This window comes from Lathamus discolor, chromosome W (genome assembly GCF_037157495.1).
Source record: "Lathamus discolor isolate bLatDis1 chromosome W, bLatDis1.hap1, whole genome shotgun sequence".
In the NCBI taxonomy this organism is placed as follows: Eukaryota; Metazoa; Chordata; class Aves; order Psittaciformes; family Psittacidae; genus Lathamus; species Lathamus discolor.
Window position 1 is genome coordinate 332,415 of NC_088908.1, and position 21,311 is coordinate 353,725.

The 21,311-nt window shown below is 44.1% G+C and overlaps 1 long non-coding RNA gene across 4 annotated transcripts; it reads right to left on the reverse strand.

Annotated features, from left to right (window-relative positions):
• Positions 1-653: 653 nt before the first annotated feature.
• Positions 654-21,262, reverse strand: LOC136004444 (uncharacterized). Of its 4 annotated transcripts, none has more exons than XR_010608459.1 (7): positions 21,240-21,262; positions 20,402-20,577; positions 17,476-17,637; positions 9,726-9,829; positions 2,004-2,270; positions 1,313-1,449; positions 654-1,191 (listed from the first exon to the last, which is right to left on the reverse strand). It is a non-coding gene; the product is annotated as an uncharacterized LOC136004444 (long non-coding RNA). The 4 variants fall into 4 exon arrangements; XR_010608458.1 differs by lacking the exon at positions 21,240-21,262 and adding an exon at positions 20,945-21,020; XR_010608460.1 differs by lacking the exon at positions 21,240-21,262 and adding an exon at positions 3,539-3,688 and having other exon boundaries at positions 20,402-20,924.
• Positions 21,263-21,311: the final 49 nt, after the last annotated feature.

Sequence of the window (21,311 nt, forward strand, 5' to 3'; positions counted from 1 at the left end):
TAAGGGCTGTTGCAGCATCTGAAATTGAGCTTATGTAGCCAAAGGGAAGGAAACTTACCCTGAAATTCTGATAAAGAAACAGTTTAAGTCCAGTTAATTGAAGCCTGACCGGAGTAATTCCTAGGCCTCAGTTACCACTAGTCTGCAAGTCATGTGTAGCTAATTTTCTATTGGTTAAATGTCACCTAATTCTAACGCCAGAACCTAGTACTTGGAAATGTACGGATTTCTGTAACTGCTTAAGTATGTAGCTATGCCTTACTGGCACTCACTCATTTCTTTACTGACCCATCATCGGTCAATCTGTGCAGTCTTCAGTTTGACTGATTCGGAAGTTAAAAGAGAAGTAAACACACTTTACTGAGAACACCGCTGCTTTAGTGGGACCTCTCAAAATCAGCCTGTGGCTGAGACACTATAAAATCCCCGCCACTTTTAAAAGAAACTCTACGCCTTTTTGCTAACCGAAAAGGGCCAAGCTGCTATTTAACTGATATATCATTACATATGGCAGACACGTAAGAGAGTTCTACATAAACCTCAGCGTTCACAGTTTTTAAGCCTCTCCAGAACTTTCACTCGCTTCCATCATTGACTTGAGCACTGTGTGCTGAGTTTGGCTCATCTCAGTCAGAGGCGAATCAAGTAGCTACTCACATTATTAAAATGGTTTTATTTCATAGAATCACAAAACTGTTTGGGTTGGAAGGAACGTTAAAGATCATCTAATTCCAACCCCCTACCACAGGCAGGGGCAATTTCATCCAAGTTCTTCAAACTACCCCAAAACCAGCATCTCACTGTGCAGTTAAAACACACAAGTATTAGGAACATATTACATCTGCAGTTGTAACTCTGAGAGAGATACTAACTCAGGAGAAATCTGTCAGCAGAAAAATATTGTCAGATGCCTATTAACTGAAATAATGTCCTATATAATATTTACTAAGTTAAAGCCTTAGTGGGATCCATTACCATAGTTCTTTTCCTCTGTATGTCCTTTACAGAGTAAGTGTAAGCAATTTTCTCAGGACTGGGGTTTCATGAAGCATTCACTCTGAAGTTAGGATTCATGTAATGGAGAAGCAGTTGTCCCATTGCCTCCGAAGGCTCCACTCCCCATCTCCTGCTCCTTCCTTTCTGAATGCCCTTTGGACAGTGGCTTCCTCACGTTTTTTCCCCATTAGAAAACTAAACGGGAAAGGAAAGAAGAAGCAAAGAGCTGTTACCATACACTAGCTTCTGGTTTGCTTCCTGCAGAGCCTCTAGCTTCCCGACAGTGACAAGGGCATAAAGGGTGCCTAATACTTACTTTTTAAAAGGGAGAAGGTGAGGTTAAAAAACCAAACTGTCTTTACAATTCTGTTTCATAAAGCACTTAGATTTTTCAGAGGAAACATCGATGCGACATCTTTCCTTCCTGAGCAGCTATTTCCATGCAGAAGTGCTCTGTTGAGATCAAGGGATTCATTTAACTCTCACAACTCAGAATTAAAACCAGAGACAAGCAAAGCAAGCCGTTCAGCAGGTATCCCCGGGAAGGTGTGCTTACAGCTGCCTCCCAGAACTCTCAGTCTCCTCTCTACTGGCACTGGGTAAACACCAGAAAAAAGACCCCAAGAGTCCTTTCCAACCCAAACCATTCTGTAACTCTATGAAATTCCCCCCCAATCCCCCCCCAACCCTTGCCGACCCAGAATCAGGGGTTTTGGGGTATTTTTGGGCCAACACAGCGGCTCCAGCTCCACAAGCACAGCCCGTCATGGAAAGGTCATTTTGTGGGAATCAGCCCCAAATGAAGCTGTTACCCTCCTTTGTTTGGAGGGCCCCTCGTCCTCTACTCATCTGCTCCTCTGCCAAAACCCTGGCCCCCACAGTGACACTGGGGTGCCCCAAATGATACCAACCATCCCCAGATTCCCCCACATCACTGTTTTTATTCCACCACCAAATAAACACCTGCAAAAAATGAAAAAAATATTCCCTAAGGAGCAGCTCCTTACTTCATTACTTTCATAACTGCCATTTAGATGGGTACATGCACCCCTAAGAAAAGGGGGGCTCTGCTCAAAAAAGACAACGGGGACAGCACCCACAGCCCCTGTCCCAGAGGCTATGGAGGATGGTGCCATGGCTCTTGTTCAGGCTCTGCTCTGCAACGTTCCGCCTCCATTCCCATGCTGGGATGGGCACCTCAGTGCACAATGTCCCCAGTCCCTGTGGGCTGGAGGGTATCCGTTGAGCATCACGAAATGCCTGCAACAAGTCACCTGAAAAACAGAAATCCCAAATGTTACAAAAGGAAAAAGCACAGAAAAACATACACAAATGCAATCAAAGGGAGATGATATAACAATTGGTGAGGTTAGAGATCCCCCATGACTTTACTTGGCAGGAGGAGATCAAATCCCCAGGCTTGTGAGTCTGGCACTTGTGTGTGAACAGCAAGCACTGAAGGAGCTGTCACAGATCAGGACACTTGTTTGCACAGGTCTGTGTCTCTGTGTGGAGAGAAGGTGGGGAGAGCAAGACTCCAGTGCCAGGTACTGGGTGGACAGACCACAGTCTAAGCACTGTTGCCTGAAGGATCCACAGCAAGAGGGGAGTATCAGCATGCAGAGTACGACTGTGAGCCTCGGGCTCGTGTGCCCAAGTGCCAGCAGCTGGGGACACCTGGGGCCCAGCTACTGGGTAAACTGTGTCTCAGGCCAGCTGCCAGTGGATTGACATCATGTGTGCAAAGCAGGGAGTGCTGGACATCCAAGCAATGAGACAGACCGAGTGTCTAAGCCCAGCTGCTGGAGGGACTCACCACCTATATATCCTAACAGGCCTTCATCCTGATCAGCCAGAGATGGGAACAGGATAAGGCCATTAGTGCTATTTGTATTTTTATGAGCGCTGAATGCTGCTTCCTGTGTTGGTCTGTGTGGCTTGCCAAATGTTCCCCAGCCCCATCACTAGCTAGACACAGAGGCATGGAGTTGCAGCAGCTTGCATGATGGATTTTACTTGCTGCTTCTATTAACCCTCTTGTATTTCACATGCAAATTCTTAAACCACCGACATGAGTGGCACATAAAGCCTTCCCACCAAAGCACTGCATAACCACTAGCTTTCTTCTCCTGCAGGCATTCAGCCCACCAGTTCTGGGCAGACAGACCTCATTCTTTTACGTGACTACCTTTTAGTAGGTACGGTGAATTTTCAGCCTGCTTCCACCATAACCACCTTAATGCTATGGTGATGCAGGGGTTAAATGTGACTCAGAATATTAGTGTCTGCATGTTGCTGGCTCCACCAGCTGACCTGCTTACAAGAACCAGGGTTTTCTTAATACTCTAACTTAGCCCTACAAAGAATCTTTTCTTTCATCCGCCTGTAGTTCCCACAGGCCTCCATTATGAAGGTTTCAATCGAATGCTGTTGACATATACTTGAATTCAAATATTTGTGCTATTCATAGTGAAATGCTCATTCAGCTAACTGCTTGGCTGTGTCAGGGGTTCTTTTGATCAAACTGAATAAAAGACATTACCAGGTATTCTGCATAGCCCCAGGTCATACAAAGGAATTCACCAGCGCAGGACCACATGCATCATGCAGTGTACATCCTACCCAGGGTCCCAGCAAGCAGAAGATTCTGTCAGGGCAGGTCTTTGTCTGACTTTAGAAGCCTCTAAGGGCACTGTTTAAGTGGAAGGCAGAGAAAGGTAGGTAAGTGTATCCAAGTAAGATGATTCTTGTGATCCAGAGAGTAAAGTGCAGGCTGCACACAAACACATTACTCTTTCATTGTGAATGTTTGACTTTTGTCCTCTTTCCTGAGGACTGTAGATAAATTTGGTGTTCTGCTTAACTCTCATTACCCTCCTCAGTGATATCTCAGTGACAGGAACCCCACTGTCCTTCTCACACTCTTTGCTATACCTGAGCAATGTGTTATGCTACAGCCTGCTGATACTACACTTTGGCGGCTTTTCCAGCCAGAGTAATGCAGAAAGAGATTCTGCTTGCTCGCCTTTCCGCCCCATGGTTGCACATGTCTCTTGATTCTTCTTGTGCTGTTACTCCAGTATCCATGCTTTGTAACTCACCTTCCTGGCTTCTTCAGCCACCCCCTGTTACATGCCACTTTTCCCACTGTAAAAGTCACCTTTTGATGCAAAGCCTTTTTGCTGTGTACGGTTCCCTTCCAGCTCTAAAAGTCACATTACATCAAAAGAGGGCACTCTGGCACCGCAGTCGCACCTGCATGGGTGATGTTAGTGCAACAAATGGTCTGGAGCTGAAGAGCTCTGATCAATAACTGTTCATCAGTGGGTAGTTAATTCTCTGTTTTAGCAACTGTCTGGCTATGTCAAGAAGCCTTCTTGATAAATGGATGGCAAAGACATGCTCCTCAGGGGAGTGTCCTTCCTTCAAGTTGCTTTAAACTGTCCACCACTCAAGCAGAAATTAGCATTTCCATCAGTGGCTAGGACACATTCAGCCTGTCTCATCCTTCTCTGCTGCTTCTTCTGCTTCCTCCCGCCCAGCAGTGCCAGCAGATTGATGGGGAGGACAGCGCAATGAACTCCAACACGGAACTTAAAACTAACCTGTCAATGAGTGAGGCGTGCCGCTTTTAACCTAACTAATTGCCTGGCCCCACAATCAGTGTAATGCCACAAAGATGGGAGCACACAGCAGCTGTCAAGGAGTGTGCCACTGCTGCCAAGCATGGCATGGCAGCATGGTGAAGCCCTGCCTGCGTTCCTCCCTCAAAGTGTGTGTGCTGTGGACCTCCAAGGACAGATCCAGGCTGACCCTGCTGTGCTTTCATCTCTCTTGGGCAACACAAGAGCTTTGCTTGAGAACCCCGTGGCCCAGCCCATTGCCCGAGAGTTCTGCTGGCCTTTTACCCCACATACAACTTTTCCTCATTTCTCTCCTTACGTCTGCCCCATATCTCCAGATTCTGCTATTACTTTTTATTCCATTCTCACTGAGGAACAATAATGTGTTTGAACTCAGCTCATCCTTGTGTTTTTTTCACTGTGATTCTTGCTATTCATACTTCGTGCTTCCTTTGATATTCCTAAGCCTTCAGCCTGAGCACAGGTACCCATCAGAGATCACATACATGTGCCCTGCTTCAGACTGTTGCAAATCAGGTTTGGGATCAACACTTAGACTAAGCTCAGTTTTTCACTGAGCCACTATCAATAGCCACTCAGTTTTACTCCTGGGTTCACCACATACAACTTGCTCTTTAGGGGATCAGGCTCCCTACCTGCTCTTCACAGCTGATACTCCCCAGAATAAAAGGAGCAGAAGCTGAGCTCTTTAGGTGACTCCTATGATGATGGCATCCTGTAGCAAGGGATACATCTTGGAGAGAGAACTCCTGTTCCCTCATCTCTGTTTCTAGTATTATATTATTTTATTAAATAAACATACAAGCATAAAATATAGGGACAGTTCTTGGAGTAGAGACCAAATGCACCTCTGGCTCCAAGCCTGAGGGTCTTGCCTGTTCTCTCTGACTCTTTTTCTGCGTAATGCCGTGTTTCAGGGGGAAAGTGGGTAACAAGAACCATTCCTTCAATTTTCTCCCAGAAAGACATGGTGTAATGATTTGAAATGCACATACTTCCTGGAAATAAAGAGAGAATTTGGACTGGCTATATCAATCCTTCAGCGTATGCTTCAGTCACTGGACTAATACGGACCTGGAGGAAAATACTGTTGGATATTAGGAGAAGCTCAGGTTTGATGGTGTACATTACACTTAGAAAACTCCCTGGACCAGGGTCTCCATGTGTCATAGAGAAACACTGATTATCTGGATAATGATTGGACTTGAGCTAGCTCTTCCTAAGCCACCCACACTGTTCTTATTCTAGCTGACCTAGAACAGAATCAGGACTTTATGATACGTTCTCATGGCAGAATAAGACAAACCCAGAGCACTAGCTTAGCTTTCAGACCCCAGGCACTCACACTGCATAAGTGCTAGCACAGTTCTGGGCCCTGCTAAAAAGTTTATGAGAGGGCTTTGGTGCACCACAAAGCAATAGCATACTCTGGGATTCATAAGCATGGACAGAACAGATGAGACTGTATCAGAACTGGTTCCCTGGACTCTTTGCAGCCTTCTTCTCCAGGTTTTATGCTGCAAACCACATTATACACCCTAACACCACACTGCACAGCAGGCAATGCACACTCTTCAAGCTTACAGCGTCTTCTGTGTCTCAGGCACTCCAAACTGGAAAAGCACACATGGGAGAAAAACCCAAAATCAACCCTCCTGTCTTCTATCTCTTAAGGCCAGATAGTGTTCCCATTAAAACCAGCAGAAACACAGAGTTAGGAGCAAGATAATGGGGACATGCGTGGTCTGTGCTGCATGGACACATGGCAGAAAGCAGTTCCTGGCACTTTCATTTGTAGTACAGATGTAGCCGATGCACCATCTGAACCAAATGGCCAAATAAGCTGGTGCCAAAGTGCTGCAAGGTTGGCAGCAGAAGGGATTTTTTTTCATGAAACTGCAGGAGTGACATCTGTCACTTCTGCCACCAGCAGCCACCCCAGCCGAGTTCTCACTCCACACAAGGTAAGACCTGAACAGCATACTCTCTAGGGAAAAGTAACCTGGGAAAGCTAACCTGTGCACTTTGTATTGTTTAAATAATGTAATAACACAATCACATCATAATTATGTAATGCACTGTACAAATATATAATATGCCCCAAATATATCAAATATTTATAAAAAATGTAATATGTAATGCATTACAATAAAGTTACAATTTATGGTATTTGTAAAACACTGTCCTGTCATGTTACCATATTTACTGCTTGCATTGAAAACACAGTAATTTCCTTATAATTATGTAAGGAAAATGTCCCCGTGGAGGTGGGTGAACAGTGGAACAGGGGCCCAGAAAAGTTGTGTGATCTCTATCCTTGGAGACACCCAAAATGTAAAGGCCCTGGGCAAAGCTGTGAGCAAGCTGATGTGACTGTGCCTCCTTTGAGGAGAAGATTACACTACAGCCCTCCAGAGATCCTGTGCCCATGTGTGTGACTGATTTTTTACTTTGGGGAGCACTGCAGCCACACAATAAACTACAGCATGCACATGCCAAGCAGACTGGAAATCACTCTTCAGTCTCTGGAGACTACCATTTCTCCAATGCATCTTAGATATCCTGTGACATGAGTTGTAAATGAAAGGAGAGAGAAGAGAGAGAATTAAAGATCAAGGATCAGATGTTAAATCCTGCCTGCTCAGTTGCTGGTATCAAACCAGTTTGTAACTGTGCATTCACCATTAACAGTAGACATTCTTTGTGCCAGTGCACCCAGAATGGTCAAATGAGACTAAGGCGGTTTCTGTTTGACAATACTTGGAACTCAGTAGTTCTTGCAAATAAAAGGCCTTATCGTACCAGACATAGAGAGGCAAGCCTCCAGCTAGACTTCACATGACCATGAAGTACAGGATGAGATCTTATGTTAGCAATACTAACCAAGCAATGAGGTCAGTATAGGATAATGGGGAAAACTGAACTTTGCTACAACTAAATGTCATGTTGATAAATGCAATTTCACTAGTTTTGATAAACAAAATTAAACTTAATTTGCTTCACAGTAGCTAATGTGCCGTTAATTCAAAACCCACAAAATAACTCACTGGACACAGTTAATAGTCAGCAGACCACATAGGCCAGGCTTTGAAAGCATTTAATATTCACTGAAGTGCTGCTTGTATCCAATTATAACTCTCTACTTGCCATCTTAATAATTTAAATCTGTCCACTCTTTAGAGAGAAAAAAATGCACTAATCAAAGACATGAATGCACCTTTTGCTTTTGACAGCATTAAATTAAAACTAAATGGTAGATCTTGAATGAGTTACTCTGCAAGAAAAAAGGCATTAATGAGGTAATTTCATTATAGAGGCTCATCCAAGCCTATGTGAAAACAAGGGAAGTAAATGGAGAGGAAAGCCACCGAGGAAATTAGGGTTCCTTCCACACTAATTAATGTTTTGGGGCATTTAGTACAGGCACCAAATTAACTGCTCCAAAGAACTCCACTGAAAAAAAAAAATACATTGTTGCCCTGCCATGTAATTAGAAGACAGTACAAGCAGAACACTTAATGAGGATAAAGCCAGCCTTTAACTTATTCTGCCCAGCTTCTGAAAACATGCCATTGTGAAGGCCTAAGTTTAAGGAAGCACTAAGCGTACAATATAGGATTGTTTAGGTCCTTCTGTTCGATGAGCTGTAAACAGGTAGCTCTGAATGAGAGACTCTGAGACTCCTGGGAGGCCCGGCTTCCCAGAAAAAAAAAGGTCTTAAATGCATCCAGAGAGAAGGAAAGAAGGTGAATAGGCCCGCACAGCCAGCGCAGTGAATGCTCACCGCTGTCTTAAGTGATTACATGATGTTGTGCCACCCCCTCTCATTGAGTTATCTTTACACTGCTTTTGTCTCCTCTAATTGGAGCTGATGAGGTGCTAATTGGTTGCTTTTTTAAAAAAGCACTGCTTAAGCACTGGCAACCAGAGTGAGGCAGCGTGAGCGGAGTTAATGAGGCCTCGGAGAGCAAAACCCCCCAGAAACCCCTGACCAGCCTCAAAACCACCAAACCACTGTGTACACACACACATACAGGCATGCCTTCCTGTTGGTATAAACAAAAACGTGAGGGCAAATGACTGAATGCAAGTACACAGCCGTGAGGATGTGAGTTTGTGAAAAACGGGGCAATACCAACAATAAATACATCAATGCCCACTGCTTTGGCTGGCACTCTTGGACCTCAGACTGGTGCCTGTGCCCCACGCTGCCTGCACACCCCACTGCCCGCACACCCCATCGGCCATGGCAGAGGGTTCGAAATAGTTGATCTTAAGGTCCTTTCCAACCCAAACCATTCTATGACTGTATAAAGGCAGGCTAGTAGGTTGAATTGCCCCATCCCTGGCAGTGTTCAAGGCCAGGTTGGACAGGCCTTTGAGTAGCCTGGGCTAGCGGAAGGGTGTCCCTGGCCTTGGCAGGGAGTTGGAACTAGATGAGCTTTAAGGTCCCTTCCAACCCCAACTATTCTATGATTCTGTGATTTTATGAATCATCTCACCCCACCTTGCTGCTCACAGGCGAGCCGCTTGCTGTGGCCCCCTTCACAGCTCAGAGAAGTGCCAGCATTTTCCGGGTGTGATGGCCAGACCTTGCTATGCTGCCTGCCACGCACTGCAGTGATGTGGCACCACAGCCATGAGGCAGATGGCACTGAGGTGGCAGCAATGCCCGACAGCTCTGCCCTGCAGGCTGTACCCTGTGAAACCACAGCCTTGCTAGGGTAATTTCATAAACATCTTTGCTTTTAAATCGGGATAAAAGCTACACACACAGCGCAAACACATAGAATCATAGAACTGACTGTTAAACACAGTCTTCTGTCCTTTCAGATTTTGTTTACATGTAGTCACACAGACATGTGGGCATAGAATGCTTTTTCAGTAACTGCAAGGCTGCATTTGACAAGTAAGTGATGCCTTTGGGCAACAAGGGAGAGGTTGCCCAATGACAACAAATTTCTCTCTGTCATGGGTTCAGTACCACCAGGCAATTCTCTAAATCCTTCAAAACTCATTTGCTGAGCAGTTGCATACTGGAAACTATAAAACCTACAGTCAAAAACCTATAGGCAGATAACATACCTTTTAAGACAACTCAGATGAACTATTCATGCCGAAGAGGAACGAAGTCAGGGCTCTTATTTTCCTCATTTCTGGTGTTTTGTTGGGCTTTTTTCCTGGTTTGCCTGTGTATAATTGCAGTTAGAAAAACCAATTAGTTTGCAAACAGCCAGTTTCTTGGGGATGTGTTTATGCTTGGTAATTTGTACCCCTATTCACATTCTACACCGGATTCTTTTCACTCTAATGCATGGTCACTGGCTTTTCTTTTGGTTGTCATAAAAACAAGGGATTTCTTGCTGACTGGTAGAAAGAAACTTCCTAGTGAACAAAGTTACCATTAATTCCTCTAAACATATGTTCCTAGAGCCATCCATCTATAAAATAGGTAACAAAGCAGATCCTGTTGCTTTAAGTCCCAAAAGATGCAGAGCTGGAAAAAAGTTTGGATCCCTTAAGGCTAATTAAGCAAATATCTTTTGTTGTTGCTGTTGTTTGATTTTCTTTTGCGATTCAGGCACTTAAACCTTCATGTGTTTTCCAAGGCAGGTACGACTGTGCTTGCAGAGATCTGCTGTGCTCGCAGAGATCTGTGCTGTCGTCAGTGCTGCCTGCTGTGTTCTCACAGAATGCTTGCAGGAGGTAGTCCCTCGGGTTTCCTTTGTTTCCCATGGGATTAATAGCTTCTGGTTTACCACAAGCCAGTGTGACATGGGTTGTGAAATTGCATGCTGTGCATGCCAAGATGTAATCCTTAAATATGTTCTACCCTCCTTCTACTTCCTCCTCCAGTTTAACTTTTTGACTTGCTGCTGCTGATGGGAAAGATGCTTCCCAGGCCTCCTCCCTTCCTAATGAGCATGGCCAATTGTGCTCTCATTTAAATAGGAATGACCTTCATTTTCTGAAGGTGAAGGTGATCCTACTCTTGAGGAACAAAGAGGCAGGAAGGCTGGGGTCCTTCCCCAGCGCCTAGTATTCTCACTCTGAGTGGTGGCTTCTTCCCTATGCCTGCTGCTTCATCAGCTGCAGCTTGGGGGCACACGAGGAGGATGAATGCAGCTCTACCAGGCCTAGGGAGTAAGAAAGGTAAACACCCCTTACCTGCGCCCATGGGATGGCATATCTCATCAACTGCTGCTAAAGAGGGGACTAAAGGTGCCTTAAACCATCTCCTTTTTTTGGTAGGTTTGGATCTGGACACTTTCTCTTTTGCTTCCTAAGTGGTGAGCAGTTTAGTGGTTGCAAAGTGCGTAACAAAGGCAGCAGGCAGGGTGCTGCAGTTAGAGCCTGCTCCTTTGGTTTGTGCTGACTGGAAACAAATGGGCGTACCAGTAATGTGGAATACACTGGACAGCTCAGGGATGATTCTCCAAGATACTGCCTGCACCGTTATTTACAAGCTCAGCACTCTAGAAAAAGCAAGCAGTATCTCAGAGAAAGGTGAGAAGTGGCTCTTGTGATATAAGCTCGTTTATCTTCACTAGGGTGATTCTAGCTAACAGAGAATAAAAATGCAATGTTAGGAAATGCACATGACCTTCATCCTTTAGGTAATACTGGATGCTAAAAATACGAACTTTGTGGTCCCACACTGAAGTAGTTGTCATGTAGGCTGAAACTGGCTTTGTAGCTTTCAGGATGGTGTGTGTCTGTGTGCGCGAATGTCTGGTTTCCCCCGAATTCTACACATTTCTTTGTTCTATTTCAGAGACCTGTTCTCAATAAAATGAAATTGAAGGGGGCTTCTATCTGGCTATTTATTCCTTCAGGTACCAAAATCAGAGAACCCCTTCCTGTTGTCATATAGAAATCACAGGGGAAAAGCATGCAGTGCGCATGCTTGTGTTGAAAACAATCAGGATGGCTCTCCATCCATCAGCCGATGCTTTAGGGATTATTGGGATTATTCCTTACATTGTCCTCCCCATTGAGACTTGCAGTTGTGTTGCATTACACAATGAAGTATCTGAAAACATGTCCAGCTGCTAAGGGAAGGCCTATTGTCAGAAGTCAGATAAATACACCAGAGAAATCAAACAAGAAAAAGAAGGGAGGTGAGGTAAAACAAATGAGAGAAGTGTAGCAGGGGCGAGGCTCAAAGTCAGGGGCAGACATCTGGGAAGTGGAACAGATTGGTCCCATAGCCATAGGAGAGGTAGCAGCGAGAAAATTGGGCATTTCAAGCTGTGCTGTGCTGAGGATCACATGAGCCGTTTCCCCAGAGGCTGCACTCAAGAAGCCAAAGTTTAAAGCCAAGGATGCATCCATGTTTTTCACGGTTCACTTCTGGGTCATTTGATTGAAAAGATTCTACATTTGACAACTTCCAGTGTTCAAAGAGGTTCAGAGGTTTTAAAATCTGTTCAGCTCATCCCTGCTTGAGATAAACATGAATGGGCCAATTGTTCATTTTAATAAAATTTGGCTCAAAAACAGCCATTCAGCACCACAGAAGGGCATGTTAGGAGGAGATCCCTCACTAAAGAGGAAAGTGAGGATGTTCAATTTTTAAAATGCTTGATAAAATCAGGGAAGAGCTGGCTGAATGTTGTCACTATGCGGCCCTAGACTGAGTAAAACATAAAAGGAAGGTAAGTATGAGACAGAGGAGGATCACAGATTATCTCAAGTTGGAGGGGACCCACAAGGATCATCACATCCAACTCCCTGCTCCTCAGAAAAACTACCTAATGACTAAGAGCACTGTCCAGATGCTCCTTGAACTCTGGCAGGCTTGGTGTTGTGACCACTTTCCTGGGGAGCCTGTTCCAGGGACCACTTACCCTCACAGTGAAGAAACTTTTCCTAATGTCCAATTTGAACTTCCCCTGATCTAACTTCACTCCATTTCCTCATGTCCCATTGCTGGTCACTAAAGAGAAATCAGGACCTCCCCCCTCTTCCCACCGGAGGAAGTTGCAGACTTTGATGAGGGCACCCACCAGCTTTCTCTTCTCCGGGCTGAACAAATCAAGTGACTTCAGTTGCTCCTTGCTAGTCTTGCCCTCAACACTTTTCACCATCTTCATCACTCTCCACTGCACACACTCTAATAGTTGAATGTCCTTATACTGAGACACCTAGAACCGTGCACAGTACCCGTACGCGCACAGCTATCATGGGAAGCAGGCTGGGAAGGAAAGAAGAAATACTGAGAGATGATCTATCCTGTCCACGGCCCAGGCATGCTCAGCAGCATGGAAGCTGCTCCTAAAAAACCTTGTGCACAGACGCTATGGCCTGTCAGGACTCTCTCCACATACTCGAGTACCTGGAACAAATTAAAAATACCCACTAATATTTTGCACACATTCTCCTTGCCACTGTTTAAGGCCATTACATTTTTCTTCAGACACCTGTGGACACAGAAGGTTAATTCTCTTCTAGTTTGGGTTTGATTAGAGTTTTTTTTTAATCGTTGCTTTGGGAGGTTTTAGCAGTAACTTTGAGGGTTTGAATGGCTGTGCTGAGCTTTCCTTCATCTAATCTCTACCAATGTAAGAAGTCTGCCTCTCCTGACAGGTTGTTTTACAGATCTCTCCTCATTCGCATGCTTTCCCTTGGTCACACTTTTCTGTGAGCAACAGCACATTTACCACTTGCAAACTTATTTGGGCCAGCTGCTGCCCCAAACTGTCCCACAAAGCTGTCATCACCAGTTGTGAGCTCACTTTCTGCACAGCCTGATTTTTCCTGCAAGATCTACAGGGCATATTCGAGAGAGCAGTGTCTGAATTCTCCCCAGTTCAAGCAAAGGTGGTCCAACACTGGTAATGATAGGGCAAGGGGTAATGGGTTCAAATTTAACCAAGAAGTTTAGGTTAGATGTAAGGAAGAAGGGTGGTGAGGCACTGGAATGGGTTGCCCAAAGAAGTTGTGAATGCTCCATCACTGGCAGTGTTAAAGGCCAGCTTGGATGGAATCTTGGGTGACATGGTTTAGTGAGAAGTGTCCCTGCCCATGGCAGGGAGGTTGGAACTAGATGATCTTAAGGTCCTTTCCAACCCTAACTATTCTGTGATTCTCTGATTCTGTGAACACGAACTGTCTTGCTTTTATGGCAAGGCTGCACATAAGAAAGAGATAAGGTGGCATCAGAAATTGTCCTACTTTATATCTTCACAATGGATACACATTTGCAAAAAGTGAGCCACAGTTAGAGGCACCTGTATTCCAGGTGCAAGAATGACTGAACTGTTACAGTATATTGTAGGCCATTAATGTCATCTGTGTAGCAAGAAGTAGAGAATGCTTGTTTGTTTCAAAGGAAGCTTTGAAAAATGCCTGTGCAATCCTTTTCTCTCACAGACCACAAGGGATAGCTATCGTACAAGTGAACTGAGAAAGCATTTAGTATCTGATAGGTCACTCCTACTCTTTGTACTCTATATTCCTCTATGATGTGCTGGTTCCCAAATGTTTCTTATGTCATGCAATGCCTGCATATTAACAGAAAAAGTTAACTGATTTGCTTGTTAAAAAGCCTCTTCCACTGCATATTTTGTATTTTTATAGGCATAAAAGCTGGTAGGAAAGGGAATTTCTGAAATTAAGGGGATTAATTTTAAATTAAACAGAAATCTGGTTTTTTTTTTTCTGGAATTAGAAAGAAAAACGTTGCTTTGTTTTCATAAGGCTAAAAATACTGAATTTCTATAATGTTCCTTCATTTGGTTACTAAATGGCATAAAAGTCCTATACATATAGATAAGTTTGTATCAAAAATGAAACATATAAAGGTCAAAACATCCTATTTTGAAATTCTACAGTGCTAAAAGATGTTTTGCCATCTAGTGAAATAAGTCAGAATATTCTTCCCATCATCCAAACTATAGCTGCAGATTCCACTTTTAATATATTGTTTTAATAGATCAGCTTGTGCTTGCTACACATCATCTGCTTTGATATTTTAGCCATGTCCATGATGTCTGTGTGTCTGCCCTGTCAAACCTCCCATGAGATTAGTTCCCAGAGCCTCCAGCCCTAAGTGAGGGTGTGTCACCCCCAGAGCTCCTGGAAGCCTAGTGTCTTGCTTTTCAGTGTGCTAAATCCATCAAGCTGATTTTGATCTGACAGTGTTACACAGGTAGTAACCTCCGCCAGGACTAACCTCAGGAAGAAATGAACCTCCAGCATGGACCAAATGCGTGACAAATGGCACCTTACGCAAACACTGACAGCCTCATACTGAGAAGCTGTGAAATCCATGATTGATGACTAAGGTAATTTTAGCTTAAAAAAAATAAAACAAGAAAGTAAGTTTGTCGAGTGTCACTGTTTCAGACTTGTCGTGACCTCGCTCTGCAGAACGGTCCCACTGCCCGTAACCTTTGTTTCCAGTATTCAGTGAGAACTAGCTTTGTAGGCATTTGTTTTCTATCATCAAATCATTAAGTGGTAATGCAATTGTTAGTTTCATTTCCCCAGTTCAATACATTTTGCAGCCAGTAACCATTCCCAGTTCATTAACTGAGTGACCTCAGCATTAACACCCCCTCCGCTAGGGTTTCCTTGGAAACAAAGCTTCCTGTGCGTAATCCAAGCTTATCGAGCTCTTTATCCTACATGTGACCCTTAATTACTTGCTAAATTAGAATGGTTTTCTGAAAATCACAAGAGGAGGTTAATATGTTCTTCCAGAGCTGGTCAAGCTAAGATGACACTAAATTCAGGGGGAATTCAAATTACATGATCCCTGAAGGCGTCTCTTTCAGAGGGAAGATGAACTTTCCCAATGGGAGGCAGTGTGCCATGATAATGCTCCTGTCACTCACTTTCCTTGCCCTGCTTGTCCAGCTACAGCTTATTCCAGTATGAACAATGTAGTTAGTAAATATCAGGTTGATTAATTACAGTGCAAGATTCAATAACCACTTGTCTTCTGTAATTAACATGTAATTGAAATTAAGTAATATACTTTGTGCACAGATTTCTGCACTAGGAGGGGAACAAGGGAGAATCCTCAAGGCTGTGACAGGGAAATTAAGAAAATAATAAGAGGGATCAAAATATTAATTGCAGCTTTAAAAATGTGGTACATTTTAAGAAACTCTCCAGTCAAAAAGAAGAATTTCTTTATTACTTCCAACTGTCTTGGAGTAGAGATGAAGTGGGGTTGGTGTGTCCAAATATTGCTTACGATTTCTGAAAACACACATTTCCTCCACTGTTTTGAGACACAGAAATCATAAGAAAAGGTGGTACCTTCTAGGATACCCAGTGCTTTTCCTCTCTCCTGTTTGCAGTGGCACATTACTTAGAGGACAGCGAGTCTTCTGCTTATGTGAGTGGCTTTATGAAGCTGTGCTAAGGCTAAAATGCTATTGCATGATCTCAAACAAAACCTAAACCCAAACCCCTTGTGTCCCAGCAAGGGAACAGGCCAGGCTGAAGCAACTCCCCAGCAGAGCCAAAAATGGGGCTATTGAGATATACCTTTCCTCACCGTCTGTGTCTGGCTCAGCCCTCAACATCTCTGGCTCAGTTCTAGCCGGACTTAACCACAGAGTCTTATTTGCAGAGGTGCTCTGATGGTGTCTTTCAAAAGCAGCACTTACAAGTAGCTTACGTGTCCTCTGTCTTTTACTGAGAGCACATGAGGTAAATTTTGCATGGGTTTTATACTTTTATCTAAATCCATAATCACTCTATATGCGGGGCACTGTCATATTTCTGGAAATAAGTAGTCTACAGATGTGCCAGTACTTTCTCACCTCTCAGTGTGCTCTGGGAAATGCTCTGAATCTCAATCTCAATCTGCTTTGAAGATGCAGTACTGTTTACTTCGCTACTTTTGAGGTAGTCTGTGGTAAGATTGCAACCCACCTAGGAAATCACACTGGTCCTCCAGGCAAGATCCCAGCAAAGAATGATCCTTCATCAAATGCCACTCAGACAAATGCAGTCTGTGCCATGTATCTGTGCTGTCTATCTGTGCCTATCTTTGCGGTTCCTCTTCATGCTCCATATTTGCAGGTATGTGCCAGGTCAGGTGCTTAAAATTGCCTTGGGGAACAGAGCTCTGTGTCTGTAAGCTAGTTTCACAAACTTACATTTCTGTAAGCCTGAGTTTCACAAAGCTTACTGGAACAATGTGATTTAATGGTTCTTTTCCATCTGACATGCATGGTTCCTCTCCACAGAGCAAGTAGCACACTTGGAGCCTTGCAGATCTATTTTTCCATATATATGTCACAGAAAAGGAGGAGAAAGCAGTTTGAGACTGGCAGAAATACCAGTCCTGTAACATGTATCAGTCTTCTTTAGGCCCTTCACAAGTTCATGCTTCTGAACATTATCATTAGTTACAAGAATCCTAGAGTTCTGTGTTCAGAAGATGTCAACATCTGTATCATTACTGATGTGGTATTTTCAACAGGAGTCTAATTTCTGGTTTAGTAATTAAGGGTTTCTCCTACCTAGTCACAGCTTCTTTCCTCACAGCATTTCATTCACATAAATGTAAGCTCAGCCAATGCAAAAACCACAGTCTGCTTCAGCATGCCCCTAACTACTGTAAAATGTAGAATCATTTGGGTTTGTGTACAAGTGCTTGCTTTCATGGATATATATAAAACTCACGGACTAATCATCAAGATGGGAGAAGACTGGACAGGTAACAGCAGTCTACCAGTTGTACTGCAGATTTCTCTTGGTGTAAGACATACTCGTATTTTACACTTGACTTATAGATATAGTCACATGCATTTTTGCTCAGAATTCAACACAAGATGCCTCAAAAGTGTATTAGCATGATAAGCACTCATACCTTTTAGAAAGACTTCACCATGGCCTTATTTGTTTTCTCCTTTTTCTTTCCTCTGCCCCCTTCCAATGTCCTCTCATTAATGCATCCAAATGTTCACAACATTGAGTCTGAAGGATAGATTCCTGTATATCCACAGGGTCTTTGACTTCCTTGCTCAGATTTCTGGAAAATATGATGGCATTTTTCTAAGAACAACGATAAAGAAATGATGAAGCCTTGGGTGGGATGGTTTAGTGTGAGGTGTCCTTGCCCATGGCAGGGGGGTTGGAACTAGATGATCTTGAAGTCCTTTCCAACCCTATTTTATGATTCTATTCTATGATTCTATGCTATCATTTACTGCTTGGCAAAGAGACAGTTAAGCTATTTAATTTGTTATGATAATACAGAATTTATCCCCACCAAGGAGGTATCTTACGAAGATGCGTTCTAGATGTGAGAGAGATTAGCAGGCACAAAGCAAGAACATATTCACATGTCCTTTGGGGCTTCTGCTGAAACTTCCAGCAAATATGATTATGCTTTTCTGAGTGAGCATCTACCCAAGTGGCACAAACAAATATGCAAGCTTTCTTCTTTCAAAGGGAGAGAACGGTCAGTTCAGAAACATGGGCCTGATCTTCATATTTATTGCATGAACCTCATAACCCTTGTTAGGTTATGACCACACTTCAAAACTGTAACATGTGATGGAGTCATGTCCTCAGCTAACAGTTACACTAGCCCATCTTCCCAAATATGTGCAATTTTAACCTGCAAAGGCCTCTTTTGCTAAGTTCAGTGACAGCTTATGCTCTTGAAGAAGACAGCTTACATGTACTGATAAGAATCCTCTGTGCTAGTGTATAAACTGTGCTTAGTATAGTGCATTCCATAGAAAAAAATTGGAGTGCAATACCTTGCAGACTTGGTACAATTATAAATAGGTCCATGTTGACAGAACATTATACAAGCTGCAGTGTATACTTGTAGAACTTGCTTGCTGAGAGACATCTCTGGCAGAGATTGTATTTTCTGAGATAACTTCTATCTCAGCGAGACCATTGTGATGTTGACAGTTGGCATTGCAACCAACATGGGCTTTAATGAAGACTTTTCATGCAGCTTCCACTGCTGTGGGCTTCCCAGAATAGCTACAAGATTACACATGCATTCATATGTATGGGTCACACTTCTTGGCATTAATCAAACCTCCTTCGCACCAAGAGGGATGAGAGTGCCACAAAGGGAAGTGATGAAGAAAACTGGCCTTTTCCTGTCTTTTCAAGTCAAGTATTTTGAAGTTCGATATCCACAGACTTTCTGTCACTTAGCCAATGTATGTTTAAAATATATATTTATACATGTGCTAGTTTGTATGTGTGCATATGCATATATGGTTTGCTTACTTCATTTTCTTCTTTGACTGAGGGAAACGAGTAGCTGAACCGAGATAATTACTGCAGTGTAGAGGAGCCATTCAGGACAGAGTTGTTATACAAACTAAGCAGAGTTTTCCTTTTTGACAGTACGGTAATTAAGAAACAACCATATGGTGACCTGGGAAATCCTTGATCATATTTCTTGATTATGGACTGCTCTCAAGTACTCTGGAGTTTTGCATGCTCTGGGACAGTTATGAAGCCACTATGAAGCATTATATAAAACAACGGGGTACAATCAAATGACAGAACAGTTGGTAGCTAGAATGATATATGCAAAACCAGCTGCATAACATTTTATTTTACCTTCTAGTAAGTTGAGACAGCTCAATATAACATCATAGTTATGCAGTACAGCATCTGTTCTCTTAAATCCTGTATTGCTTCACTGCTAGTGCCTCTAAGTAGCAGAATTTCAGACCTGCCTATATGTGTGGGTGAGTATGAGTGATTTGTTTCAAGGCTAGTGCTTTTGGTTTACTAGTCTCTTTCAGTGTGGTTCAGTTATTTTATTGTCGTTATAAGTTCCAAGACTACTGCCAAATGTATAAAGTAGGCAAGAGAGGGCTTCAAGCTGTTCTGTTTGGATCTCTGACACATACACCATTTTATCCTCCTGAAGTAACCGCAGCACACTGCATTGCTCCAGTGTTCTGGACTTTTACCTGAAAAATTACTTCCTCGATCTTTAAATAGTAGAAAATCAGCTGAGTTTTATGTGTCTAGTTAGCTGCCAAGAAAAGACTCCCAATTCCCTTAATGTTTCTCACAGATGTACTCTAAAAGAACCCAAAACATATTCTTAAATTATTCAGAGATATTTTAGAACATAGCTGGATGGAAGACACTATTAAAAAAAATGTCAAGTACTTCTTTATATTAACAAGTATTAACTTATCAAAAGTACCTGGGAAATTTACACAAATTCTTCTAAAATTTACCTCAGAAATACGTTGCTTTTATGTCTCATCAATATATTTGCTTAATCCTTTGTATAACTGGTAATGTACCTTTCTCAGTGAACATGTAAGGTTTTACTTTCATCCATGCTGAAGTAGATGTATGTCATTTTAAAAAAAAGAACTTAATCTCTCCTGAGTGACTCCAGATCATCCTCTTTAGCAAGGTCTGAACCTACTTACTGACTCTTTAATTGCCATACTCACAGATTAGGTAAGAAGGAGAGAAGGGATGTCACAAACAAATGGATATGGAAAAGGCAGAGCAAAACATAAGGGTGGAAAGAAACTGAAAAAAAACCCAGACCCAAAACCAAACCAAAACAACAACCCACTCCTGGAAATGGTTTTCTTCTGGCACGAGGCTGTAAGACAGAGCAACACATGGTGTTCCAGAATGAAGCAGGAAGCTCTAGCTGTTGGTTCAGTCATTGATTTCACAGGGGCACACTGGTCAGATGGACTGCTGCTCCAGTGAAACAAAGCTGACACTGGCCCCTGCTCTGTGATGCTGCACACCGATAAGCAAACATCCGTATTTCTCACCTTTAGAGATCTGACCCTCTCTGAAGCAGTGACCGCAACACTAACCACCTCTCTCCACCATCAGCTTGCACGTTCAAGGGCCACCACAGGTTTGCTTTGCTCACTTCTACAGAAGACAGTTGGTCACGTATGTTATGACAAATGGTATCGCTTTTTCTGCAGGATTTCCAACTATTCTAAAAATGAACATACAGAGCCTGTGTGAGATTTTTGTTAAGAAAGTAATATCGAGGGAGAACAACAGACTACTCTTCAAACAATTCAGACTGCGTTACAGCAAGAGGCTGTAGCAACATAAGCAGGAGCACAGGCCTGCCGATAGTCAGGCCCACAGACACGTCCCCACGGACGCTTCTTAGCTGTCGGAGCACGGCTCGGCAGAGCCGCTCACACACACCCGGGGCTGTTCGAAATCCTCCCTCTCAGATGCCGAGCCCCGGGCTCCGCGTGCCACCCCCGCTCCCCCAAAAGAGCCCTCCCGCAGGCCCTGCCCAGTCTGGGCCCACGCCCGCGGATCGGAACCCCCAACACCCTCAGAGAAACCTGGGCCCGCCCCGCCGGCGGGCCCGCTCCGCTTCACGGCACCGCCCCGCCTCACGGCACCGCCCGGCCTCACGGCACCGCTCCGCTTCACCGCACCGCCCCGCCTCACGGCACCGCTCCGCCTCACGGCACCGCCCCGCCTCACGGCACCGCCCCGCCTCACGACACCGCTCCGCCTCACGGCACCGCCCCGCCTCACGGCACCGCCCCGCCTCACGGCACCGCCCGGCCTCACGGCACCGCCCCGCCTCACGGTACCGCCCCGCCTCACGGCACCGCCGCCCCGGCCACCCACTGTCGGTCCGAGGGCGAGGCCCAGCCGGCGGTGCCACGAGGTCGCTCCGCCCCTTGCCCTGCCCCCTTGCCT